The 27,618-nt window shown below is 42.3% G+C and overlaps 1 long non-coding RNA gene across 1 annotated transcript; it reads left to right on the top strand.

Annotated features, from left to right (window-relative positions):
* Positions 1-8,286: 8,286 nt before the first annotated feature.
* Positions 8,287-26,324, top strand: LOC144992400 (uncharacterized). Its single transcript, XR_013656308.1, has 3 exons — positions 8,287-8,528; positions 10,491-11,040; positions 26,119-26,324. It is a non-coding gene; the product is annotated as an uncharacterized LOC144992400 (long non-coding RNA).
* The last annotated feature ends 1,294 nt before the right edge of the window (positions 26,325-27,618 follow it).

Below are 27,618 nucleotides of genomic sequence, written 5' to 3'. Positions count from 1 at the left end.
CAGAGACGCAATAAATATGTCATGGACTACATTTCTACTATCTGGGTTGAACACCTTATCCTTGGGAAAGTGTTCAGGTTCGTGTTCTCATGTGGAGGATGAAGCTGACCTCTGATCTCGTGCCGGCGATGGAGTATTCGTTTGGCTGGTATGATTTACTTTGGACCAGAGGAGGACTCCTTTTGATCATGGATTGTGTGCGCCGGTGAATGGCCCCCACCCCTGGAAAGGCGGAGCGGATCTGGACTTTGCAACCTTCAGCTATTGGCCGGTGGAAGCAGGCGGGCTATCAGCTGACGAATCAGAGCGACCAGGGGCGGAGGACCAGCGACCATGATCTTTCCGGAAAGCGGAGATTCAAACACATCTTAAAAAGACTGTTTTCAAAGTTTTCCATTGTTCTTAGGAAAATCTACGAGTAATTCGCATGTAACTTGTGCGTCAGTAGATCTTTACTTGAGAATCCAGATATATCTGCATTAATGTTTTAAACTGTGCTTTAGAACTATTGTCAGGGAAATAAACTCTGTGTATTTTTAAACCGGTTGAATCCTTGTTTGTTTTACCACTCTCGACTATCGAACACGCATGGATGGAAAGAACCCAAAAACGGACGATTCTCTTTCCTTCACTGCGCATGCGAGTTTGTCTACGAGCAAGTGGCATGCTTTTAATTGTTAACCCAACTTTGGCAAAGAGCTCCTATTTATGTACAATGAAGGCAATATTTCGATGACATCACATCCTGATGTGTCACAATTTCAGATGAAAGACTGACTGAAAGTTAAGACATGTTAGGACATGTCCGGGCCCAATCCTACACAATATCAAGATACGTATCGTATAGTGCAGGGGTGGCGAACACGCGGCTCTCTTGGCCAATGAGCTTTCGGCTCTTTATGTCTCATCATATTTTCTATATACTGTGCTTCTTTTCATAGTTTTTTCCCTCTTAAACCACACTCAAATCCATCAGAGAGTCTTAAAACTAAATACTAAAAAAGGAATGTGGCAGTTTGTGTTTGATGCTGCTCCTGACACATACGCGATCCTCTAATGCAGAGACTGACTGCCTGAGATCCCCGCTTGTCACTGATGAGGCAGCGAGAGAACCGGAGATGATTGAGCTGATATCTCTCTGAAAGAAGGTCCTGTTGTGTTTTGGAGAACTGAGAAATACCCGTGTGTCAAAGAGCTGCTCTCAAGCTGCTGTCGATGTACTACTAAATATATGTCTGCCAGTCCCTGTTTATTACCTTGAAACACGTGAAATCAAGGCATCGGTCCGTTCTGACTGACACTCACGTAAAGGGACTGATCAGAGAGGATACAACTGGCCTGAGGGTTAGCCCCGCCGTCAGCCCCTAAGAGTCATGGGAAGTGGGAAATCTTGGGTGTAAAACCATGAGCCAGGAGGCTGTCAGCAGAAGTCAGATCCATTTTGTTCGGCTGCGTTCAACTGAATGTGTTTTTAATCTGATCAGGAGAGGTGCAAACAGGTCAATAACGCAGCCAGTTAGTCGGTTGCATATGGCTTGTTTTCCTGTCACGTTGATAAATAAGCTGAGTCGTTGAAATGTAATAACATTTCATCAATCATAAGTATTTCGTGCAAAAAGTCAGTCATTTAATTTTAAATAAAATAAAATTATAAAAGCAAGATTTTCTAATGATGGTTAAAATTAATTGATGCTGCACACAACTGAAATGTAATATATTTAATGTTTTTACTGTGAATATGAATGACTTAGACACCAGAAGGATGCTCTGTCCAGATGTTTGTTTATTTGTTGGTGTAAGGGTCATTGAAAGAGGAATGTTGAGTTACAAAGAATTACCAGTTAAATACTTTTGGATGAACGGTGAAATATTCAGTTGTTACAATCACCAGCATCAACCTCACTGCACGTCACTGAGTAGTTGTGTGTGTCAGAGAGGCAGAGAAAAGAGTGAGAGTGTTTGTGTATGAGATGAGAGAGAGGTGCCTGTGTGAGTGGTGGGGTATCTGACCTCCAGGGTAGTTACTGTGTTAACTCTAGCTAAACTGTATTTGATGTGTGTATTGTGGACACTTGCCTTGAAATAAACACAAGTACAATACTTGCTGTTCTGTTGCAGGGAAAGGAGTGTGTGATGTAAAAAAATACGGTTTTAATCGCCTGTTTGTGTGTGTACGTCTTGGCAGGTCAATGTGTGGTTTGGCTCTTTTGATTCTCACAGCGAAAAAATTTGGCTCTTGGTGTCAAACTAGTTCGCCAAACCTGGTATAGTGGGACGTGTATCAGGATACGTATCGTATCCCAAGACACTGGCCAATACACAAAGCTAATTTAAAATGTTTTGATGCAAAACCAAAAATACTGTCTTAAAGTCGGAAATACTCATACCAGACAGCTGGCATTGATTGATAGGTGAATGTGTTTTTTTTTTTGTTTGTTTTTTTCCGTTGTTGCTGCAAAGCCTCCCCAAATGGAGGCATGCTACATTAGTAGCAAGCCTCTAATTAAAGGGCTTAGTGTCTGCGACGGCCAACTCTTCGGCGTCTGCGAACAACACGAGTCCTGCGGACTCGACGTCGTCTGCGGGCGGGGAGAGAGGCCTGCCTGCGCATGCGAGTTTGTATACGAGCAGGTGGCATGCTTTTAATTGTTAACCCAACTTTGGCAAAGAGCTCCTATTTATGTACAATGAAGGCAATATTTCGATGACATCACATCCTGATGTGTCACAATTTCAGATGAAAGACTGACTGAAAGTTAAGACATGTTAGGACATGTCCGGGCCCAATCCTACACAATATCAAGATACGTATCGTATAGTGCAGGGGTGGCGAACACGCGGCTCTCTTGGCCAATGAGCTTTCGGCTCTTTATGTCTCATCATATTTTCTATATACTGTGCTTCTTTTCATAGTTTTTTCCCTCTTAAACCACACTCAAATCCATCAGAGAGTCTTAAAACTAAATACTAAAAAAGGAATGTGGCAGTTTGTGTTTGATGCTGCTCCTGACACATACGCGATCCTCTAATGCAGAGACTGACTGCCTGAGATCCCCGCTTGTCACTGATGAGGCAGCGAGAGAACCGGAGATGATTGAGCTGATATCTCTCTGAAAGAAGGTCCTGTTGTGTTTTGGAGAACTGAGAAATACCCGTGTGTCAAAGAGCTGCTCTCAAGCTGCTGTCGATGTACTCCTAAATATATGTCTGCCAGTCCCTGTTTATTACCTTGAAACACGTGAAATCAAGGCATCGGTCCGTTCTGACTGACACTCACGTAAAGGGACTGATCAGAGAGGATACAACTGGCCTGAGGGTTAGCCCCGCCGTCAGCCCCTAAGAGTCATGGGAAGTGGGAAATCTTGGGTGTAAAACCATGAGCCAGGAGGCTGTCAGCAGAAGTCAGATCCATTTTGTTCGGCTGCGTTCAACTGAATGTGTTTTTAATCTGATCAGGAGAGGTGCAAACAGGTCAATAACGCAGCCAGTTAGTCAGTTGCATATGGCTTGTTTTCCTGTCACGTTGATAAATAAGCTGAGTCGTTGAAATGTAATAACATTTCATCAATCATAAGTATTTCGTGCAAAAAGTCAGTCATTTAATTTTAAATAAAATAAAATTATAAAAGCAAGATTTTCTAATGATGGTTAAAATTAATTGATGCTGCACACAACTGAAATGTAATATATTTAATGTTTTTACTGTGAATATGAATGACTTAGACACCAGAAGGATGCTCTGTCCAGATGTTTGTTTATTTGTTGGTGTAAGGGTCATTGAAAGAGGAATGTTGAGTTACAAAGAATTACCAGTTAAATACTTTTGGATGAACGGTGAAATATTCAGTTGTTACAATCACCAGCATCAACCTCACTGCACGTCACTGAGTAGTTGTGTGTGTCAGAGAGGCAGAGAAAAGAGTGAGAGTGTTTGTGTATGAGATGAGAGAGAGGTGCCTGTGTGAGTGGTGGGGGTATCTGACCTCCAGGGTAGTTACTGTGTTAACTCTAGCTAAACTGTATTTGATGTGTGTATTGTGGACACTTGCCTTGAAATAAACACAGGTACAATACTTGCTGTTCTGTTGCAGGGAAAGGAGTGTGTGATGTAAAAAAATACGGTTTTAATCGCCTGTTTGTGTGTGTACGTCTTGGCAGGTCAATGTGTGGTTTGGCTCTTTTGATTCTCACAGCGAAAAAATTTGGCTCTTGGTGTCAAACTAGTTCGCCAAACCTGGTATAGTGGGACGTGTATCAGGATACGTATCGTATCCCAAGACACTGGCCAATACACAAAGCTAATTTAAAATGTTTTGATGCAAAACCAAAAATACTGTCTTAAAGTCGGAAATACTCATACCAGACAGCTGGCATTGATTGATAGGTGAATGTGTTTTTTTTTTTTTTTTTTTTTCCGTTGTTGCTACAAAGCCTCCCCAAATGGAGGCATGCTACATTAGTAGCAAGCCTCTAATTAAAGGGCTTACTGTCTGCGACGGCCAACTCTTCGGCGTCTGCGAACAACACGAGTCCTGCGGACTCGACGTCGTCTGCGGGCGGGGAGAGAGGCCTGCCTGCGCATGCGAGTTTGTATACGAGCAGGTGGCATGCTTTTAATTGTTAACCCAACTTTGGCAAAGAGCTCCTATTTATGTACAATGAAGGCAATATTTCGATGACATCACATCCTGATGTGTCACAATTTCAGATAAAAGACTGACTGAAAGTTAAGACATGTTAGGACATGTCCGGGCCCAATCCTACACAATATCAAGATACGTATCGTATAGTGGGACGTGTATCAGGATACGTATCGTATCCCAAAACACTGGCCAATACACAAAGCTAATTGAAAATGTTTTGATGCAAAACCAAAAATACCGTCTTAAAGTCGGAAATACTTATGCCAGACAGCTGGCATTGATTGATAGGTGAATGTGTTTTTTTTTTTTTTTGTTGCTGCAAAGCCTCCCCAAATGGAGGCATGCTACATTAGTAGCAAGCCTCTAATTAAAGGGCTTAGTGTCTGCTACGGCCAACTCTTCGGCGTCTGCGAACAACACGAGTCCTGCGGACTCGACGTCGTTTGCGGGCGGGGAGAGAGGCTTGCCTGCGCATGCGAGTTTGTATACGAGCAGGTGGCATGCTTTTAATTGTTAACCCAACTTTGGCAAAGACCTCCTATTTATGTACAATGAAAGCAATATTTCGATGACATCACATCCTGATGTGTCACAATTTCAGATGAAAGACTGACTGAAAGTTAAGACATGTTAGGACATGTCCGGGCCCAATCCTACACAATATCAAGATACGTATCGTATAGTGGGACGTGTATCAGGATACGTATCGTATCCCAAAACACTGGCCAATACACAAAGCTAATTTAAAATGTTTTGATGCAAAACCAAAAATACTGTCTTAAAGTCGGAAATACTCATACCAGACAGCTGGCATTGATTGATAGGTGAATGTGGTTTTTTTTTTGTTTGTTTTTTTCCGTTGTTGCTGCAAAGCCTCCCCAAATGGAGGCATGCTACATTAGTAGCAAGCCTCTAATTAAAGGGCTTAGTGTCTGCGACGGCCAACTCTTCGGCGTCTGCGAACAACACGAGTCCTGCGGACTCGACGTCGTCTGCGGGCGGGGAGAGAGGCCTGCCTGCGCATGCGAGTTTGTATACGAGCAGGTGGCATGCTTTTAATTGTTAACCCAACTTTGGCAAAGAGCTCCTATTTATGTACAATGAAGGCAATATTTCCATGACATCACATCCTGATGTGTCACAATTTCAGATGAAAGACTGACTGAAAGTTAAGACATGTTAGGACATGTCCGGGCCCAATCCTACACAATATCAAGATACGTATCGTATAGTGGGACGTGTATCAGGATACGTATCGTATCCCAAAACACTGGCCAATACACAAAGCTAATTGAAAATGTTTTGATGCAAAACCAAAAATACTGTCTTAAAGTCGGAAATACTCATACCAGACAGCTGGCATTGATTGATAGGTGAATGTGTTTTTTTTTTTTTTTTTGTTGCTGCAAAGCCTCCCCAAATGGAGGCATGCTACATTAGTAGCAAGCCTCTAATTAAAGGGCTTAGTGTCTGCTACGGCCAACTCTTCGGCGTCTGCGAACAACACGAGTCCTGCGGACTCGACGTCGTTTGCGGGCGGGGAGAGAGGCTTGCCTGCGCATGCGAGTTTGTATACGAGCAGGTGGCATGCTTTTAATTGTTAACCCAACTTTGGCAAAGACCTCCTATTTATGTACAATGAAGGCAATATTTCGATGACATCACATCCTGATGTGTCACAATTTCAGATGAAAGACTGACTGAAAGTTAAGACATGTTAGGACATGTCCGGGCCCAATCCTACACAATATCAAGATACGTATCGTATAGTGCAGGGGTGGCGAACACGCGGCTCTCTTGGCCAATGAGCTTTCGGCTCTTTATGTCTCATCATATTTTCTATATACTGTGCTTCTTTTCATAGTTTTTTCCCTCTTAAACCACACTCAAATCCATCAGAGAGTCTTAAAACTAAATACTAAAAAAGGAATGTGGCAGTTTGTGTTTGATGCTGCTCCTGACACATACGCGATCCTCTAATGCAGAGGCTGACTGCCTGAGATCCCCGCTTGTCACTGATGAGGCAGCGAGAGAACCGGAGATGATTGAGCTGATATCTCTCTGAAAGAAGGTCCTGTTGTGTTTTGGAGAACTGAGAAATACCCGTGTGTCAAAGAGCTGCTCTCAAGCTGCTGTCGATGTACTCCTAAATATATGTCTGCCAGTCCCTGTTTATTACCTTGAAACACGTGAAATCAAGGCATCGGTCCGTTCTGACTGACACTCACGTAAAGGGACTGATCAGAGAGGATACAACTGGCCTGAGGGTTAGCCCCGCCGTCAGCCCCTAAGAGTCATGGGAAGTGGGAAATCTTGGGTGTAAAACCATGAGCCAGGAGGCTGTCAGCAGAAGTCAGATCCATTTTGTTCGGCTGCGTTCAACTGAATGTGTTTTTAATCTGATCAGGAGAGGTGCAAACAGGTCAATAACGCAGCCAGTTAGTCGGTTGCGTATGGCTTGTTTTCCTGACACGCTGATAAATAAGCTAAGTCGTTGAAATGTAATAACATTTCATCAATCATAAGTATTTCGTGCAAAAAGTCAGTCATTTAATTTTAAATAAAATAAAATTATAAAAGCAAGATTTTCTAATGATGGTTAAAATTAATTGATGCTGCACACAACTGAAATGTAATATATTTAATGTTTTTACTGTGAATATGAATGACTTAGACACCAGAAGGATGCTCTGTCCAGATGTTTGTTTATTTGTTGGTGTAAGGGTCATTGAAAGAGGAATGTTGAGTTACAAAGAATTACCAGTTAAATACTTTTGGATGAACGGTGAAATATTCAGTTGTTACAATCACCAGCATCAACCTCACTGCACGTCACTGAGTAGTTGTGTGTGTCAGAGAGGCAGAGAAAAGAGTGAGAGTGTTTGTGTATGAGATGAGAGAGAGGTGCCTGTGTGAGTGGTGGGGGTATCTGACCTCCAGGGTAGTTACTGTGTTAACTCTAGCTAAACTGTATTTGATGTGTGTATTGTGGACACTTGCCTTGAAATAAACACAAGTACAATACTTGCTTTTCTGTTGCAGGGAAAGGAGTGTGTGATGTAAAAGAATACGGTTTTAATCGCCTGTTTGTGTGTGTACGTCTTGGCAGGTCAATGTGTGGTTTGGCTCTTTTGATTCTCACAGCGAAAAAATTTGGCTCTTGGTGTCAAACTAGTTCGCCAAACCTGGTATAGTGGGACGTGTATCAGGATACGTATCGTATCCCAAGACACTGGCCAATACACAAAGCTAATTTAAAATGTTTTGATGCAAAACCAAAAATACTGTCTTAAAGTCGGAAATACTCATACCAGACAGCTGGCATTGATTGATAGGTGAATGTGTTTTTTTTTTTTTTTTTTTTTTTTCCGTTGTTGCTGCAAAGCCTCCCCAAATGGAGGCATGCTACATTAGTAGCAAACCTCTAATTAAAGGGCTTAGTGTCTGCGACGGCCAACTCTTCAGCGTCTGCGAACAACACGAGTCCTGCGGACTCGACGTCGTCTGCGGGCGGGGAGAGAGGCCTGCCTGCGCATGCGAGTTTGTATACGAGCAGGTGGCATGCTTTTAATTGTTAACCCAACTTTGGCAAAGAGCTCCTATTTATGTACAATGAAGGCAATATTTCCATGACATCACATCCTGATGTGTCACAATTTCAGATAAAAGACTGACTGAAAGTTAAGACATGTTAGGACATGTCCGGGCCCAATCCTACACAATATCAAGATACGTATCGTATAGTGGGACGTGTATCAGGATACGTATCGTATCCCAAAACACTGGCCAATACACAAAGCTAATTGAAAATGTTTTGATGCAAAACCAAAAATACCGTCTTAAAGTCGGAAATACTTATGCCAGACAGCTGGCATTGATTGATAGGTGAATGTGTTTTTTTTTCTTTTTTTGTTGCTACAAAGCCTCCCCAAATGGAGGCATGCTACATTAGTAGCAAGCCTCTAATTAAAGGGCTTAGTGTCTGCTACGGCCAACTCTTCGGCGTCTGCGAACAACACGAGTCCTGCGGACTCGACGTCGTTTGCGGGCGGGGAGAGAGGCTTGCCTGCGCATGCGAGTTTGTATACGAGCAGGTGGCATGCTTTTAATTGTTAACCCAACTTTGGCAAAGACCTCCTATTTATGTACAATGAAGGCAATATTTCGATGACATCACATCCTGATGTGTCACAATTTCAGATGAAAGACTGACTGAAAGTTAAGACATGTTAGGACATGTCCGGGCCCAATCCTACACAATATCAAGATACGTATCGTATAGTGCAGGGGTGGCGAACACGCGGCTCTCTTGGCCAATGAGCTTTCGGCTCTTTATGTCTCATCATATTTTCTATATACTGTGCTTCTTTTCATAGTTTTTTCCCTCTTAAACCACACTCAAATCCATCAGAGAGTCTTAAAACTAAATACTAAAAAAGGAATGTGGCAGTTTGTGTTTGATGCTGCTCCTGACACATACGCGATCCTCTAATGCAGAGGCTGACTGCCTGAGATCCCCGCTTGTCACTGATGAGGCAGCGAGAGAACCGGAGATGATTGAGCTGATATCTCTCTGAAAGAAGGTCCTGTTGTGTTTTGGAGAACTGAGAAATACCCGTGTGTCAAAGAGCTGCTCTCAAGCTGCTGTCGATGTACTCCTAAATATATGTCTGCCAGTCCCTGTTTATTACCTTGAAACACGTGAAATCAAGGCATCGGTCCGTTCTGACTGACACTCACGTAAAGGGACTGATCAGAGAGGATACAACTGGCCTGAGGGTTAGCCCCGCCGTCAGCCCCTAAGAGTCATGGGAAGTGGGAAATCTTGGGTGTAAAACCATGAGCCAGGAGGCTGTCAGCAGAAGTCAGATCCATTTTGTTCGGCTGCGTTCAACTGAATGTGTTTTTAATCTGATCAGGAGAGGTGCAAACAGGTCAATAACGCAGCCAGTTAGTCGGTTGCATATGGCTTGTTTTCCTGACACGTTGATAAATAAGCTGAGTCGTTGAAATGTAATAACATTTCATCAATCATAAGTATTTCGTGCAAAAAGTCAGTCATTTAATTTTAAATAAAATAAAATTATAAAAGCAAGATTTTCTAATGATGGTTAAAATTAATTGATGCTGCACACAACTGAAATGTAATATATTTAATGTTTTTACTGTGAATATGAATGACTTAGACACCAGAAGGATGCTCTGTCCAGATGTTTGTTTATTTGTTGGTGTAAGGGTCATTGAAAGAGGAATGTTGAGTTACAAAGAATTACCAGTTAAATACTTTTGGATGAACGGTGAAATATTCAGTTGTTACAATCACCAGCATCAACCTCACTGCACGTCACTGAGTAGTTGTGTGTGTCAGAGAGGCAGAGAAAAGAGTGAGAGTGTTTGTGTATGAGATGAGAGAGAGGTGCCTGTGTGAGTGGTGGGGGTATCTGACCTCCAGGGTAGTTACTGTGTTAACTCTAGCTAAACTGTATTTGATGTGTGTATTGTGGACACTTGCCTTGAAATAAACACAAGTACAATACTTGCTTTTCTGTTGCAGGGAAAGGAGTGTGTGATGTAAAAGAATACGGTTTTAATCGCCTGTTTGTGTGTGTACGTCTTGGCAGGTCAATGTGTGGTTTGGCTCTTTTGATTCTCACAGCGAAAAAATTTGGCTCTTGGTGTCAAACTAGTTCGCCAAACCTGGTATAGTGGGACGTGTATCAGGATACGTATCGTATCCCAAGACACTGGCCAATACACAAAGCTAATTTAAAATGTTTTGATGCAAAACCAAAAATACTGTCTTAAAGTCGGAAATACTCATACCAGACAGCTGGCATTGATTGATAGGTGAATGTGTTTTTTTTTTTTTTTTTTTTTTTTCCGTTGTTGCTGCAAAGCCTCCCCAAATGGAGGCATGCTACATTAGTAGCAAGCCTCTAATTAAAGGGCTTAGTGTCTGCGACGGCCAACTCTTCAGCGTCTGCGAACAACACGAGTCCTGCGGACTCGACGTCGTCTGCGGGCGGGGAGAGAGGCCTGCCTGCGCATGCGAGTTTGTATACGAGCAGGTGGCATGCTTTTAATTGTTAACCCAACTTTGGCAAAGAGCTCCTATTTATGTACAATGAAGGCAATATTTCGATGACATCACATCCTGATGTGTCACAATTTCAGATAAAAGACTGACTGAAAGTTAAGACATGTTAGGACATGTCCGGGCCCAATCCTACACAATATCAAGATACGTATCGTATAGTGGGACGTGTATCAGGATACGTATCGTATCCCAAAACACTGGCCAATACACAAAGCTAATTGAAAATGTTTTGATGCAAAACCAAAAATACCGTCTTAAAGTCGGAAATACTTATGCCAGACAGCTGGCATTGATTGATAGGTGAATGTGTTTTTTTTTCTTTTTTTGTTGCTGCAAAGCCTCCCCAAATGGAGGCATGCTACATTAGTAGCAAGCCTCTAATTAAAGGGCTTAGTGTCTGCTACGGCCAACTCTTCGGCGTCTGCGAACAACACGAGTCCTGCGGACTCGACGTCGTTTGCGGGCGGGGAGAGAGGCTTGCCTGCGCATGCGAGTTTGTATACGAGCAGGTGGCATGCTTTTAATTGTTAACCCAACTTTGGCAAAGACCTCCTATTTATGTACAATGAAGGCAATATTTCGATGACATCACATCCTGATGTGTCACAATTTCAGATGAAAGACTGACTGAAAGTTAAGACATGTTAGGACATGTCCGGGCCCAATCCTACACAATATCAAGATACGTATCGTATAGTGCAGGGGTGGCGAACACGCGGCTCTCTTGGCCAATGAGCTTTCGGCTCTTTATGTCTCATCATATTTTCTATATACTGTGCTTCTTTTCATAGTTTTTTCCCTCTTAAACCACACTCAAATCCATCAGAGAGTCTTAAAACTAAATACTAAAAAAGGAATGTGGCAGTTTGTGTTTGATGCTGCTCCTGACACATACGCGATCCTCTAATGCAGAGGCTGACTGCCTGAGATCCCCGCTTGTCACTGATGAGGCAGCGAGAGAACCGGAGATGATTGAGCTGATATCTCTCTGAAAGAAGGTCCTGTTGTGTTTTGGAGAACTGAGAAATACCCGTGTGTCAAAGAGCTGCTCTCAAGCTGCTGTCGATGTACTCCTAAATATATGTCTGCCAGTCCCTGTTTATTACCTTGAAACACGTGAAATCAAGGCATCGGTCCGTTCTGACTGACACTCACGTAAAGGGACTGATCAGAGAGGATACAACTGGCCTGAGGGTTAGCCCCGCCGTCAGCCCCTAAGAGTCATGGGAAGTGGGAAATCTTGGGTGTAAAACCATGAGCCAGGAGGCTGTCAGCAGAAGTCAGATCCATTTTGTTCGGCTGCGTTCAACTGAATGTGTTTTTAATCTGATCAGGAGAGGTGCAAACAGGTCAATAACGCAGCCAGTTAGTCGGTTGCATATGGCTTGTTTTCCTGACACGTTGATAAATAAGCTGAGTCGTTGAAATGTAATAACATTTCATCAATCATAAGTATTTCGTGCAAAAAGTCAGTCATTTAATTTTAAATAAAATAAAATTATAAAAGCAAGATTTTCTAATGATGGTTAAAATTAATTGATGCTGCACACAACTGAAATGTAATATATTTAATGTTTTTACTGTGAATATGAATGACTTAGACACCAGAAGGATGCTCTGTCCAGATGTTTGTTTATTTGTTGGTGTAAGGGTCATTGAAAGAGGAATGTTGAGTTACAAAGAATTACCAGTTAAATACTTTTGGATGAACGGTGAAATATTCAGTTGTTACAATCACCAGCATCAACCTCACTGCACGTCACTGAGTAGTTGTGTGTGTCAGAGAGGCAGAGAAAAGAGTGAGAGTGTTTGTGTATGAGATGAGAGAGAGGTGCCTGTGTGAGTGGTGGGGGTATCTGACCTCCAGGGTAGTTACTGTGTTAACTCTAGCTAAACTGTATTTGATGTGTGTATTGTGGACACTTGCCTTGAAATAAACACAAGTACAATACTTGCTTTTCTGTTGCAGGGAAAGGAGTGTGTGATGTAAAAGAATACGGTTTTAATCGCCTGTTTGTGTGTGTACGTCTTGGCAGGTCAATGTGTGGTTTGGCTCTTTTGATTCTCACAGCGAAAAAATTTGGCTCTTGGTGTCAAACTAGTTCGCCAAACCTGGTATAGTGGGACGTGTATCAGGATACGTATCGTATCCCAAGACACTGGCCAATACACAAAGCTAATTTAAAATGTTTTGATGCAAAACCAAAAATACTGTCTTAAAGTCGGAAATACTCATACCAGACAGCTGGCATTGATTGATAGGTGAATGTGTTTTTTTTTTTTTTTTTTTTTTTCCGTTGTTGCTGCAAAGCCTCCCCAAATGGAGGCATGCTACATTAGTAGCAAGCCTCTAATTAAAGGGCTTAGTGTCTGCGACGGCCAACTCTTCAGCGTCTGCGAACAACACGAGTCCTGCGGACTCGACGTCGTCTGCGGGCGGGGAGAGAGGCCTGCCTGCGCATGCGAGTTTGTATACGAGCAGGTGGCATGCTTTTAATTGTTAACCCAACTTTGGCAAAGAGGCTCCTATTTATGTACAATGAAGGCAATATTTCCATGACATCACATCCTGATGTGTCACAATTTCAGATGAAAGACTGACTGAAAGTTAAGACATGTTAGGACATGTCCGGGCCCAATCCTACACAATATCAAGATACGTATCGTATAGTGGGACGTGTATCAGGATACGTATCGTATCCCAAAACACTGGCCAATACACAAAGCTAATTTAAAATGTTTTGATGCAAAACCAAAAATACTGTCTTAAAGTCGGAAATACTCATACCAGACAGCTGGCATTGATTGATAGGTGAATGTGTTTTTGTTTTTTTTTTTGTTGCTGCAAAGCCTCCCCAAATGGAGGCATGCTACATTAGTAGCAAGCCTCTAATTAAAGGGCTTAGTGTCTGCTACGGCCAACTCTTCGGCGTCTGCGAACAACACGAGTCCTGCGGACTCGACGTCGTCTGCGGGCGGGGAGAGAGGCCTGCCTGCTGTAGAAAATGTATGTTTTAATATCTTATTCTTCATTATGTTATAGCTTTATCTTTAGTGTGAAGTGAACTCATTTTGAACTCAACAGGACTTATTCTCCAGTGACCTTCACTTGTGCTTTGTAGTTGCAGCAGCAACTAGGACTTCTTTGTGCAAATCTAGGAGTTTCCAGAGACGCAATAAATATGTCATGGACTACATTTCTACTATCTGGGTTGAACACCTTATCTTTGGGAAAGTGTTCAGGTTCGTGTTCTCATGTGGAGGATGAAGCTGACCTCTGATCTCGTGCCGGCGATGGAGTATTCGTTTGGCTGGTATGATTTACTTTGGACCAGAGGAGGACTCCTTTTGATCATGGATTGTGTGCGCCGGTGAATGGCCCCCACCCCTGGAAAGGCGGAGCGGATCTGGACTTTGCAACCTTCAGCTATTGGCCGGTGGAAGCAGGCGGGCTATCAGCTGACGAATCAGAGCGACCAGGGGCGGAGGACCAGCGACCATGATCTTTCCGGAAGGCGGAGATTCAAACACATCTTAAAAAGACTGTTTTCAAAGTTTTCCATTGTTCTTAGGAAAATCTACGAGTAATTCGCATGTAACTTGTGCGTCAGTAGATCTTTACTTGAGAATCCAGATATATCTGCATTAATGTTTTAAACTGTGCTTTAGAACTATTGTCAGGGAAATAAACTCTGTGTATTTTTAAACCGGTTGAATCCTTGTTTGTTTTACCACTCTCGACTATCGAACACGCATGGATGGAAAGAACCCAAAAACGGACGATTCTCTTTCCTTCAATTTGGTGACCTCGAGACGTGAAGTCGGGGGTGAATAGGAAACGCGGACCAGACCGGTTGGACCACATCATAGTGGCTTATTACGAGATTTCTGAGACTTTCGACGTAAAGTCTGGGGATGCTTCCTGCCATGCGGTCGACTTCTTCAGAGGCCTCATTCATAATCATGGTGAGCAGAGCCTTTTGTAAAGTCTGCGTATTGATGATCTCAAATTAAAGGAGAAGTCGATTGTATGAGTGGCACAGTGTACCCTATACGAACGAACGGGCGAGCGCACCCCAGTAAATAAGTGTTGGGTTCACCCTCCCTAGAACAGCGAATTGAACGGTGGCAAAATATACACTTTGGGCGGCAGTAAAAGATTTTGAAAAATTGGACAATTATAATTATGCAGGTTTTTCGTCTGTTCGGCCTGTACAAAATTGAACGTTGGCAAATTGGGAGCTTGTGATATTTGGAAAGCAGCAAATTGACTAGGTTTGTGTCTGTTCAACCTGTTAAGAAATCCCTTACGAAAAACAGAGTTATTATAGGAACTAATTTTGCGCGTCTAGGATTTTCGGAAACACCAAGGAGGCTTCGGCCTCTACAAATTATTTTTTTATACGCGGAGAGAAACCAAAGAAGGATTCAAAATAAACATGAGCGCTGAATTTGACAGAAGATGAGGAAAATTGTGCATTTTGTCAGGACAAAAACGACAACATGACTTGACGACTGACTGATGACAATACAGACGTGATCGCTGATGAACGGACTGAATGTATGAGATTTTGGAGACGTGACTGCTTATGAATGAAATGTATGCATGAGATTTTGGAAAGTATGGGATGAAAAACTGTTTGAAAGTAGCGAATTTTGGCTTTATTTTCCATGTTTCTGTGTGAAATGTTTTCTCTATGGACGTGGCCATCTTGTTTCGAATTAGCCAATAACGGGACGTTTTAGTTTCTTTCGAATGCGTCGACAGCTCTGATTGGCTTTGTTTGTACCATGTGGTCGGCGTGACGGCGTCCATGGAGACCGAAATGTTCAACCTGCGCTAAACTTTCACGTAACAAGGCTTAAGAGTTTGCGAACTAATTTGTGGTAAAATAACAACTGACATTGTAGTTATTGAGCGTGGTCATGACCTCGGTTGTAAGACGTCGATAAAAACAAATTTCAGTGGTCTTAGTTCGACGAAAAAGATTTTTAAGTAGAAAGGAGTCTATGAGCAGCGCTTCCGATGGAAGTTTAAGCCACAACAGCAGCTTGACTGCAGCTGCAGCCTGCAGCAACGGTCTCTGTTCTGCCTCTGTCGAACGTAGCCTAACTTTCTCTGGAATTTGCCTAAAGTTGGGCAAATCTTTCTAAAACACAGTAAGGTAATATCGGTCCAATATATTTTGTGTAAAATGATTTTGCAATTATTTCGGTTTTCTTATTTTGAATAAATGTCTCTACTTTATTTTGTAATTCCTAATTACCATGATTTAGTTAAGTTTTGCTAAAAAGTAATGCTATTGACACTAATTGTAAGTATTTGTTGGTTTAGATCCGGACTCCCTTAAAAAGAATGTTTGCAATGTTTAATTTAGTTTATATGTTTATATGTTTTGATATTTCTCAGATTACTTAGTGTTGGTGTTAAAGGATTTATTGGTGTTTAAAGATAGTTTGCAGCAGATCCCATGTTTTGATGTAATTATAGTTTGAAGACAGTGTAAGTGGATGTTGTACAGAATGGGGAAAGGACAAAGCAGTGAATTAAAGTAGAAATGAACGGCATTGGAAGTGATAGAGGGTCTGTGGACACAGAAAGGTATGGTAAGGTAAGGAAAGGTGCTGGTTCTAGTAGAACAGAAGAAGGGAGAACATGAATGTTAATGCTAGTGATAAACGATTCATTTCAGTGAAATGGTTTATCTTGTTTATCTGTAAGGTGCCTAATTTGTTGTGTTATGTCTTTTGGTGTGGTTTTGAGAAAACGGTTAAAAGTTATTGTCTGCGTATTGATTGTCTGTGTTTTAACGAACCTGTTGTGGTTTAGAGTGTGAATTGTGTTTTTAGTTAAATAAGGAAAAGCTTAAATTGTGGAATTTTGTTGCTTTTAGCACTTCTCAGAATTCTTTTTGTAGGACAGCAAGTCCTTAATGGTAAGTCAAAACAAATTGTCTTTGTTTCTGGATTAAAAGTGAATGATTAGCTGCCAGTATGCATCTAAAACAATGTATTTTTCAAAGATTTTGCTCCACATCCGTCATATAGTTCAGAGAAAAGTTTAAGGTTTTTTTCCTTTGCTGATTTTCATCATTGATTAACCAACTTTAGCATCCATAGAGTTGGTGATGGTGAAAAGAAAGCATGACAGTAACAAATCTGCTTTAACAACATCTGCAGTAACAACATGTTTTTTCCAAGCAGCACATAGCTTTAATGTTGCAGGAAAGGCGCAGAGCCGTCCTGAGACCTCATAAATCTTTACACAGAAAACCCCCTCTGCTTCATTGGGTGAGTGACAAAAAGAGCATTTCTCAGTTCTTTGGCTTCACAGGAAGGAGCCGTGTTAGGGGGGTCTGACCCTCAGGTCAGCTCCGCTAATCAAATGAAGCCATGACTGCATGCATGGAGAATGCATCGGAGCGTCTGCGAGGTGATAAGAGTCGATTTAAAATACATCTGATTCATCACTGCAGAGCACATTTGAAGAAAAAGGACAAAGGGAGGAGTTGAACAACTGAAAAACAGTCATTTACACTGCAGGAACAATCCACTCTGGATAATGAAGGTGTTTAAAAAAAAAAAAGCACATAACATGATGAGTTTAAATACCCTCAGGACCTGTAGCAATGTTCAGGTATCGGAGGCCGGGACGGGAGGACGGGTATCCCCTCCTGGAAGGCGTGGGCCACCCAGGGACCCCCCAGCAGCAGCTGGAAATGGCATCTGTGGCGCTCAGGACATATGGCAACGACTGCCCACAACAAGGTACCCAACAGCAGAATGCACAGACCAGGAGCAGAGGACACGAACAGCACCCACGACCGCTCCAAGCTCCTCCACTGTGGCGAAGACCACAGGTGACAAGTCGGACAATACCACTTGGTGATGTAGGAGCCATGGTCCCTTTCAAGCTCAGAGGTAACTCCATGAATGGACACTGGTGCAATGTGTTCCTCTATAAACTGCCGGTTGCCTCCATCAGCTCTGACAAATGAACATATGACTCCTCAAACCCGGCAAAAGACCATCCAACTGACTTTTGACCAGATGGTGGAACATTCATTTGTGCATTCACCACACACGCCTGTGAATCTGTTGGGACGGAACGTTTTTGTCAAAACAGGAGCCAGCATTCTTTCAGACTGGATGCCATGCCACACCCCACAGCCAACCCCTGCTGCTGACACCTGCTGGATCCAGAGGGCCCTGAAACGCCAGGTGTGTCCATGTATTTCGGGTTTGGATGCCATGAGTCCTGTCCTAGAAGCAATATTTTTCCGCCTCCGATGACCTGAACTGCACATTCTATTATGACAGAGAGGATGATCAACTGTACTGGGAAGCATTTCATCAGGTAGATGGCCATACGTGGTATTTAAACTACACTGACATATAAATTGGTCAAGAGGGTGTATAGTTTATTTTGTATTCACACACTCACATTTGCAATGATACCGGAAGTTAGTCACACCTGTATTGCACATAGAATTAGCACTCCCCTGGTCATGAAGCTCGACAACTCAGACCCATGACTGAGAGGGATGTAAACAAACATCTGTCTAAACTGGGATTTTCAGGTGTTCACTTCTCTCCCTCAATAAATATGTACAGGATAACTTTGTCTTCAAGTACTACCTCCTCAGTTCTGGAGCATTTCTACATCGTCAGTCATCGCAGCAGATAGAAGACAGATCATGAAGATGCAGAGGTGATGTTAAAAACGCTCTCTGATGCTTCATGGTCAACAGGTTCATTTGATGTTTGTTCATGCTCCACCGCTTCCCCGGTGGAGATTCAGGTAACTGTAGGAACAAATGTTTTTAGATCTCAGCGCAGCTGAGTGAAGGATGCAGATGAAGGGATGATGGAAACTCAGTTTGGTTTGTGGAACTCTGGTGTAATTGAGCATTCGTATTTTTCGTGGTGTACTCCTTTTTAGACCGGTTTTACAAGCAGATAATAAAACTTATCGCATGGCACATGATTTAAGGGCTGTTGATGATGTAACCATTACTCCAGTCCTCCCTGTGCCTGATCCACATCATTTCAACTTTAACCCCACCATGTGCGTGGTTCACTGCTATTGCTTTAGAAAGTGCTTTCTTTTGCATTCCATTACATGAAATAGCAGACATCTATTCGCATTTCAGTATAAAGGTATCCGTTTGCAGTACACAGCTTGCCACAAGGATTTAAATATTCTCCTGGCATTTTCAATCACTGTTTAAAGTTTCTCCGACAGGATATTATGCTATTAGAGGGTTGTGTTTTTGATGTAAGGTTGATTAGCTCCTGCTAACGGCACCGACTGCTGAAATCTGCCTGCAAGTAATGAAAGATCTTCTTTTGACGTTGTTTGATTTGGGTTTTGAAGTGTCTAACAGGAATTTGCAACGTTGCAGAAGGGAAGTCCCATTTTTAGGTACAACTGTTTCCAGCACAGGTTCTTCAATGTCTACGGAGCATAGAAAGTCTGTTTTGCAGCATAAATGTCCAGAGACAGTAAGAGAAATGATGGTTTTCTTGAGTCTTTGTGGTTATGGAAGACATTTTCTTCTTTGTTTTGTGGAACCTACTACCCCTTGAGGTCAATGCTAAACGACAAGGGTGACAGACCTCACGGCTGCAAGGCAACGACAATAAGTGGTTTCATTTCTTCACCTTGTGATCTTGCTTTTCACAGGACCGTGGACAAGGATGCCTGTTAATCTGAACTGTGCACTGATCTGTCTGTTGTTCTCCTATTTTATGTTCAATTTCTATTTTTAATCAATTTATATTTTTCCTTTCAATTAATCTGGTTGTGTGTTTGTGCCTTATCTCTGTTTGACTCTGCAATGTTTCCACTCCAAGAGAGGGAGATGGACATTAGGGAGTCTTAAGGAAATTGTTTTATTATCATCGTCAAATTGTTTTATTATTATCATTTAAATGTATTTGTTTAGAAGGGATGTTTAAATGGTAACTCAGATTGACCTTTTTCACTTTTTCTACAGCTTTGTGTGTGTGTTCCTCTCGTTCACTCATCCTGGGCACGGATGAGGAAGTTTTACGACACTGTCCTGGGTTGATAAGGCAGTTATACGACTGTCTCTAATGAACTTTTCTTTTTGTCTTGAATTTTTTTCTTCCCCACTTGTGTTCTTAATGACAGCATGAGGAGAAGCAGACCTTTGAGAAGAGAAACACTGATGGACTTTTTCCCATCACATTTGCTGCTCTCCCCTCCGCAGGCGTAACATGATTCTTGTGTCTTGTGTTTTGTTTTTCTAATATGGTTTTTGGATTATTGTTTTTTATATTTAAGTTACTGACCCTAACGCTAATCAATATTTAGATCCACAGCAGATTCATCTTTGGGAGAAGGTACATATGTGTGGACACTCCAATTCTTTTACAGCTGTTCTGTTGTGTCCTCTGTATCAGATCTCTAATTACCAGGTTTATTGAGAAGTTCATAGGAGGCCTGGTCCAAGCTGGTCAGAGCTTGTGGGACATACAGAAGGACGCGAGTGTTCGAGGCCCTGAAGGATCTTTTGGATTTTGTTGCATTTTACTTATTGCTATTCTTATTTAGGTAGAGCGCATGTATCACAGCCCCTCCAATGGGACCCCATGGAGGAGATGGAAGTAATTTCCTGAATTACGCTTGCTGTTCTGTTTAACAATTCTGTTTTTCTTTTAGTCATCTGTGGGATTTTGTTCTGCCTTAACATGTCTCGCTTTCCTCCCCCTTAATTCCAGGTGTTCTTTTGCTTCACAGGAACTGTTGTCTTTTTTACTATTTGAATTTAAATTAGACTGAATTACACTTTGAATTTGTTTTATTTACCTTATTTACTACTTTTGTTTTTGTACTATGTAACTTTTATTAATGACATTGTGCCAAGGGGTTAGGTCGATCTTGTGAGCATGAGCATCCTTTGGGGTGGTTGCCGCAGGAGCACGGAGCCGTCGCAAGACTTTTCCTGTCAGACTGAACACTGAATGTTTAACTGATGCTCCGACAGTTTTCGCTTGCACGTTCATGCATGGACGCCTAACTCCTTTGAAATATTTTGTGTTCCAGATTGTGCGGGCTTCAGACCACAGCTGTCAGGTTAGGTTAGGTTTGTAATGTTTTGTTGTTTTGAGTGTTGTAGTGTTAAATCTTTTAGGTGATCACACTTTGTGTGATCAAGAGAGGGAAATGTAGAAAATGTATGTTTTAATATCTTATTCTTCATTATGTTATAGCTTTATCTTTAGTGTGAAGTGAACTCATTTTGAACTCAACAGGACTTATTCTCCAGTGACCTTCACTTGTGCTTTGTAGTTGCAGCAGCAACTAGGACTTCTTTGTGCAAATCTAGGAGTTTCCAGAGACGCAATAAATATGTCATGGACTACATTTCTACTATCTGGGTTGAACACCTTATCCTTGGGAAAGTGTTCAGGTTCGTGTTCTCATGTGGAGGATGAAGCTGACCTCTGATCTCGTGCCGGCGATGGAGTATTCGTTTGGCTGGTATGATTTACTTTGGACCAGAGGAGGACTCCTTTTGATCATGGATTGTGTGCGCCGGTGAATGGCCCCCACCCCTGGAAAGGCGGAGCGGATCTGGACTTTGCAACCTTCAGCTATTGGCCGGTGGAAGCAGGCGGGCTATCAGCTGACGAATCAGAGCGACCAGGGGCGGAGGACCAGCGACCATGATCTTTCCGGAAAGCGGAGATTCAAACACATCTTAAAAAGACTGTTTTCAAAGTTTTCCATTGTTCTTAGGAAAATCTACGAGTAATTCGCATGTAACTTGTGCGTCAGTAGATCTTTACTTGAGAATCCAGATATATCTGCATTAATGTTTTAAACTGTGCTTTAGAACTATTGTCAGGGAAATAAACTCTGTGTATTTTTAAACCGGTTGAATCCTTGTTTGTTTTACCACTCTCGACTATCGAACACGCATGGATGGAAAGAACCCAAAAACGGACGATTCTCTTTCCTTCACTGCGCATGCGAGTTTGTCTACGAGCAAGTGGCATGCTTTTAATTGTTAACCCAACTTTGGCAAAGAGCTCCTATTTATGTACAATGAAGGCAATATTTCGATGACATCACATCCTGATGTGTCACAATTTCAGATGAAAGACAGACTGAAAGTTAAGACATGTTAGGACATGTCCGGGCCCAATCCTACACAATATCAAGATGCGTATCGTATAGTGCAGGGGTGGCGAACACGCGGCTCTCTTGGCCAATGAGCTTTCGGCTCTATGCGTCTCATCATATTTTCTATATACTGTGCTTCTTTTCATAGTTTTTTCCCTCTTAAACCACACTCAAATCCATCAGAGAGTCTTAAAACTAAATACTAAAAAAGGAATGTGGCAGTTTGTGTTTGATGCTGCTCCTGACACATACGCGATCCTCTAATGCAGAGACTGACTGCCTGAGATCCCCGCTTGTCACTGATGAGGCAGCGAGAGAACCGGAGATGATTGAGCTGATATCTCTCTGAAAGAAGGTCCTGTTGTGTTTTGGAGAACAGAGAAATACCCGTGTGTCAAAGAGCTGCTCTCAAGCTGCTGTCGATGTACTCCTAAATATATGTCTGCCAGTCCCTGTTTATTACCTTGAAACACGTGAAATCAAGGCATCGGTCCGTTCTGACTGACACTCACGTAAAGGGACTGATCAGAGAGGATACAACTGGCCTGAGGGTTAGCCCCGCCGTCAGCCCCTAAGAGTCATGGGAAGTGGGAAATCTTGGGTGTAAAACCATGAGCCAGGAGGCTGTCAGCAGAAGTCAGATCCATTTTGTTCGGCTGCGTTCAACTGAATGTGTTTTTAATCTGATCAGGAGAGGTGCAAACAGGTCAATAACGCAGCCAGTTAGTCGGTTGCATATGGCTTGTTTTCCTGTCACGTTGATAAATAAGCTGAGTCGTTGAAATGTAATAACATTTCATCAATCATAAGTATTTCGTGCAAAAAGTCAGTCATTTAATTTTAAATAAAATAAAATTATAAAAGCAAGATTTTCTAATGATGGTTAAAATTAATTGATGCTGCACACAACTGAAATGTAATATATTTAATGTTTTTACTGTGAATATGAATGACTTAGACACCAGAAGGATGCTCTGTCCAGATGTTTGTTTATTTGTTGGTGTAAGGGTCATTGAAAGAGGAATGTTGAGTTACAAAGAATTACCAGTTAAATACTTTTGGATGAACGGTGAAATATTCAGTTGTTACAATCACCAGCATCAACCTCACTGCACGTCACTGAGTAGTTGTGTGTGTCAGAGAGGCAGAGAAAAGAGTGAGAGTGTTTGTGTATGAGATGAGAGAGAGGTGCCTGTGTGAGTGGTGGGGGTATCTGACCTCCAGGGTAGTTACTGTGTTAACTCTAGCTAAACTGTATTTGATGTGTGTATTGTGGACACTTGCCTTGAAATAAACACAAGTACAATACTTGCTGTTCTGTTGCAGGGAAAGGAGTGTGTGATGTAAAAAAATACGGTTTTAATCGCCTGTTTGTGTGTGTACGTCTTGGCAGGTCAATGTGTGGTTTGGCTCTTTTGATTCTCACAGCGAAAAAATTTGGCTCTTGGTGTCAAACTAGTTCGCCAAACCTGGTATAGTGGGACGTGTATCAGGATACGTATCGTATCCCAAGACACTGGCCAATACACAAAGCTAATTTAAAATGTTTTGATGCAAAACCAAAAATACTGTCTTAAAGTCGGAAATACTCATACCAGACAGCTGGCATTGATTGATAGGTGAATGTGTTTTTTTTTTTGTTTGTTTTTTTCCGTTGTTGCTGCAAAGCCTCCCCAAATGGAGGCATGCTACATTAGTAGCAAGCCTCTAATTAAAGGGCTTAGTGTCTGTGACGGCCAACTCTTCGGCGTCTGCGAACAACACGAGTCCTGCGGACTCGACGTCGTCTGCGGGCGGGGAGAGAGGCCTGCCTGCGCATGCGAGTTTGTATAAGAGCAGGTGGCATGCTTTTAATTGTTAACCCAACTTTGGCAAAGAGCTCCTATTTATGTACAATGAAGGCAATATTTCGATGACATCACATCCTGATGTGTCACAATTTCAGATGAAAGACTGACTGAAAGTTAAGACATGTTAGGACATGTCCGGGCCCAATCCTACACAATATCAAGATACGTATCGTAACATTGCCAAATTTACCATGCGACTTGTTCGCTGTGGCGACCCCTGATGGGAGAAGCCGAAAGTGGAAGAAGAAGTATCGTATAGTGGGACGTGTATCAGGATACGTATCGTATCCCAAGACACTGGCCAATACACAAAGCTAATTGAAAATGTTTTGATGCAAAACCAAAAATACTGTCTTAAAGTCGGAAATACTCATACCAGACAGCTGGCATTGATTGATAGGTGAATGTGTTTTTTTTTTTGTTTGTTTTTTTCCGTTGTTGCTGCAAAGCCTCCCCAAATGGAGGCATGCTACATTAGTAGCAAGCCTCTAATTAAAGGGCTTAGTGTCTGCTACGGCCAACTCTTCGGCGTCTGCGAACAACACGAGTCCTGCGGACTCGACGTCGTTTGCGGGCGGGGAGAGAGGCTTGCCTGCGCATGCGAGTTTGTATACGAGCAGGTGGCATGCTTTTAATTGTTAACCCAACTTTGGCAAAGACCTCCTATTTATGTACAATGAAGGCAATATTTCGATGACATCACATCCTGATGTGTCACAATTTCAGATGAAAGACTGACTGAAAGTTAAGACATGTTAGGACATGTCCGGGCCCAATCCTACACAATATCAAGATACGTATCGTATAGTGCAGGGGTGGCGAACACGCGGCTCTCTTGGCCAATGAGCTTTCGGCTCTTTATGTCTCATCATATTTTCTATATACTGTGCTTCTTTTCATAGTTTTTTCCCTCTTAAACCACACTCAAATCCATCAGAGAGTCTTAAAACTAAATATTAAAAAAGGAATGTGGCAGTTTGTGTTTGATGCTGCTCCTGACACATACGCGATCCTCTAATGCAGAGGCTGACTGCCTGAGATCCCCGCTTGTCACTGATGAGGCAGCGAGAGAACCGGAGATGATTGAGCTGATATCTCTCTGAAAGAAGGTCCTGTTGTGTTTTGGAGAACTGAGAAATACCCGTGTGTCAAAGAGCTGCTCTCAAGCTGCTGTCGATGTACTCCTAAATATATGTCTGCCAGTCCCTGTTTATTACCTTGAAACACGTGAAATCAAGGCATCGGTCCGTTCTGACTGACACTCACGTAAAGGGACTGATCAGAGAGGATACAACTGGCCTGAGGGTTAGCCCCGCCGTCAGCCCCTAAGAGTCATGGGAAGTGGGAAATCTTGGGTGTAAAACCATGAGCCAGGAGGCTGTCAGCAGAAGTCAGATCCATTTTGTTCGGCTGCGTTCAACTGAATGTGTTTTTAATCTGATCAGGAGAGGTGCAAACAGGTCAATAACGCAGCCAGTTAGTCGGTTGCATATGGCTTGTTTTCCTGACACGTTGATAAATAAGCTGAGTCGTTGAAATGTAATAACATTTCATCAATCATAAGTATTTCGTGCAAAAAGTCAGTCATTTAATTTTAAATAAAATAAAATTATAAAAGCAAGATTTTCTAATGATGGTTAAAATTAATTGATGCTGCACACAACTGAAATGTAATATATTTAATGTTTTTACTGTGAATATGAATGACTTAGACACCAGAAGGATGCTCTGTCCAGATGTTTGTTTATTTGTTGGTGTAAGGGTCATTGAAAGAGGAATGTTGAGTTACAAAGAATTACCAGTTAAATACTTTTGGATGAACGGTGAAATATTCAGTTGTTACAATCACCAGCATCAACCTCACTGCACGTCACTGAGTAGTTGTGTGTGTCAGAGAGGCAGAGAAAAGAGTGAGAGTGTTTGTGTATGAGATGAGAGAGAGGTGCCTGTGTGAGTGGTGGGGGTATCTGACCTCCAGGGTAGTTACTGTGTTAACTCTAGCTAAACTGTATTTGATGTGTGTATTGTGGACACTTGCCTTGAAATAAACACAAGTACAATACTTGCTTTTCTGTTGCAGGGAAAGGAGTGTGTGATGTAAAAGAATACGGTTTTAATCGCCTGTTTGTGTGTGTACGTCTTGGCAGGTCAATGTGTGGTTTGGCTCTTTTGATTCTCACAGCGAAAAAATTTGGCTCTTGGTGTCAAACTAGTTCGCCAAACCTGGTATAGTGGGACGTGTATCAGGATACGTATCGTATCCCAAGACACTGGCCAATACACAAAGCTAATTTAAAATGTTTTGATGCAAAACCAAAAATACTGTCTTAAAGTCGGAAATACTCATACCAGACAGCTGGCATTGATTGATAGGTGAATGTGTTTTTTTTTTTTTTTTTTTTTTTTCCGTTGTTGCTGCAAAGCCTCCCCAAATGGAGGCATGCTACATTAGTAGCAAGCCTCTAATTAAAGGGCTTAGTGTCTGCGACGGCCAACTCTTCAGCGTCTGCGAACAACACGAGTCCTGCGGACTCGACGTCGTCTGCGGGCGGGGAGAGAGGCCTGCCTGCGCATGCGAGTTTGTATACGAGCAGGTGGCATGCTTTTAATTGTTAACCCAACTTTGGCAAAGAGCTCCTATTTATGTACAATGAAGGCAATATTTCCATGACATCACATCCTGATGTGTCACAATTTCAGATAAAAGACTGACTGAAAGTTAAGACATGTTAGGACATGTCCGGGCCCAATCCTACACAATATCAAGATACGTATCGTATAGTGGGACGTGTATCAGGATACGTATCGTATCCCAAAACACTGGCCAATACACAAAGCTAATTGAAAATGTTTTGATGCAAAACCAAAAATACCGTCTTAAAGTCGGAAATACTTATGCCAGACAGCTGGCATTGATTGATAGGTGAATGTGTTTTTTTTTCTTTTTTTGTTGCTGCAAAGCCTCCCCAAATGGAGGCATGCTACATTAGTAGCAAGCCTCTAATTAAAGGGCTTAGTGTCTGCTACGGCCAACTCTTCGGCGTCTGCGAACAACACGAGTCCTGCGGACTCGACGTCGTTTGCGGGCGGGGAGAGAGGCTTGCCTGCGCATGCGAGTTTGTATACGAGCAGGTGGCATGCTTTTAATTGTTAACCCAACTTTGGCAAAGACCTCCTATTTATGTACAATGAAGGCAATATTTCGATGACATCACATCCTGATGTGTCACAATTTCAGATGAAAGACTGACTGAAAGTTAAGACATGTTAGGACATGTCCGGGCCCAATCCTACACAATATCAAGATACGTATCGTATAGTGCAGGGGTGGCGAACACGCGGCTCTCTTGGCCAATGAGCTTTCGGCTCTTTATGTCTCATCATATTTTCTATATACTGTGCTTCTTTTCATAGTTTTTTCCCTCTTAAACCACACTCAAATCCATCAGAGAGTCTTAAAACTAAATACTAAAAAAGGAATGTGGCAGTTTGTGTTTGATGCTGCTCCTGACACATACGCGATCCTCTAATGCAGAGGCTGACTGCCTGAGATCCCCGCTTGTCACTGATGAGGCAGCGAGAGAACCGGAGATGATTGAGCTGATATCTCTCTGAAAGAAGGTCCTGTTGTGTTTTGGAGAACTGAGAAATACCCGTGTGTCAAAGAGCTGCTCTCAAGCTGCTGTCGATGTACTCCTAAATATATGTCTGCCAGTCCCTGTTTATTACCTTGAAACACGTGAAATCAAGGCATCGGTCCGTTCTGACTGACACTCACGTAAAGGGACTGATCAGAGAGGATACAACTGGCCTGAGGGTTAGCCCCGCCGTCAGCCCCTAAGAGTCATGGGAAGTGGGAAATCTTGGGTGTAA

This window comes from Oryzias latipes, chromosome 6 (assembly GCF_053564925.1).
Source record: "Oryzias latipes strain Hd-rR chromosome 6, Olatipes_Hd-rR_3.1".
Taxonomy (NCBI): domain Eukaryota; kingdom Metazoa; phylum Chordata; class Actinopteri; order Beloniformes; family Adrianichthyidae; genus Oryzias; species Oryzias latipes.
The sequence above is the reverse complement of the archived record's forward strand: the minus strand, read 5'-3'. Positions and strand labels throughout refer to the sequence as shown.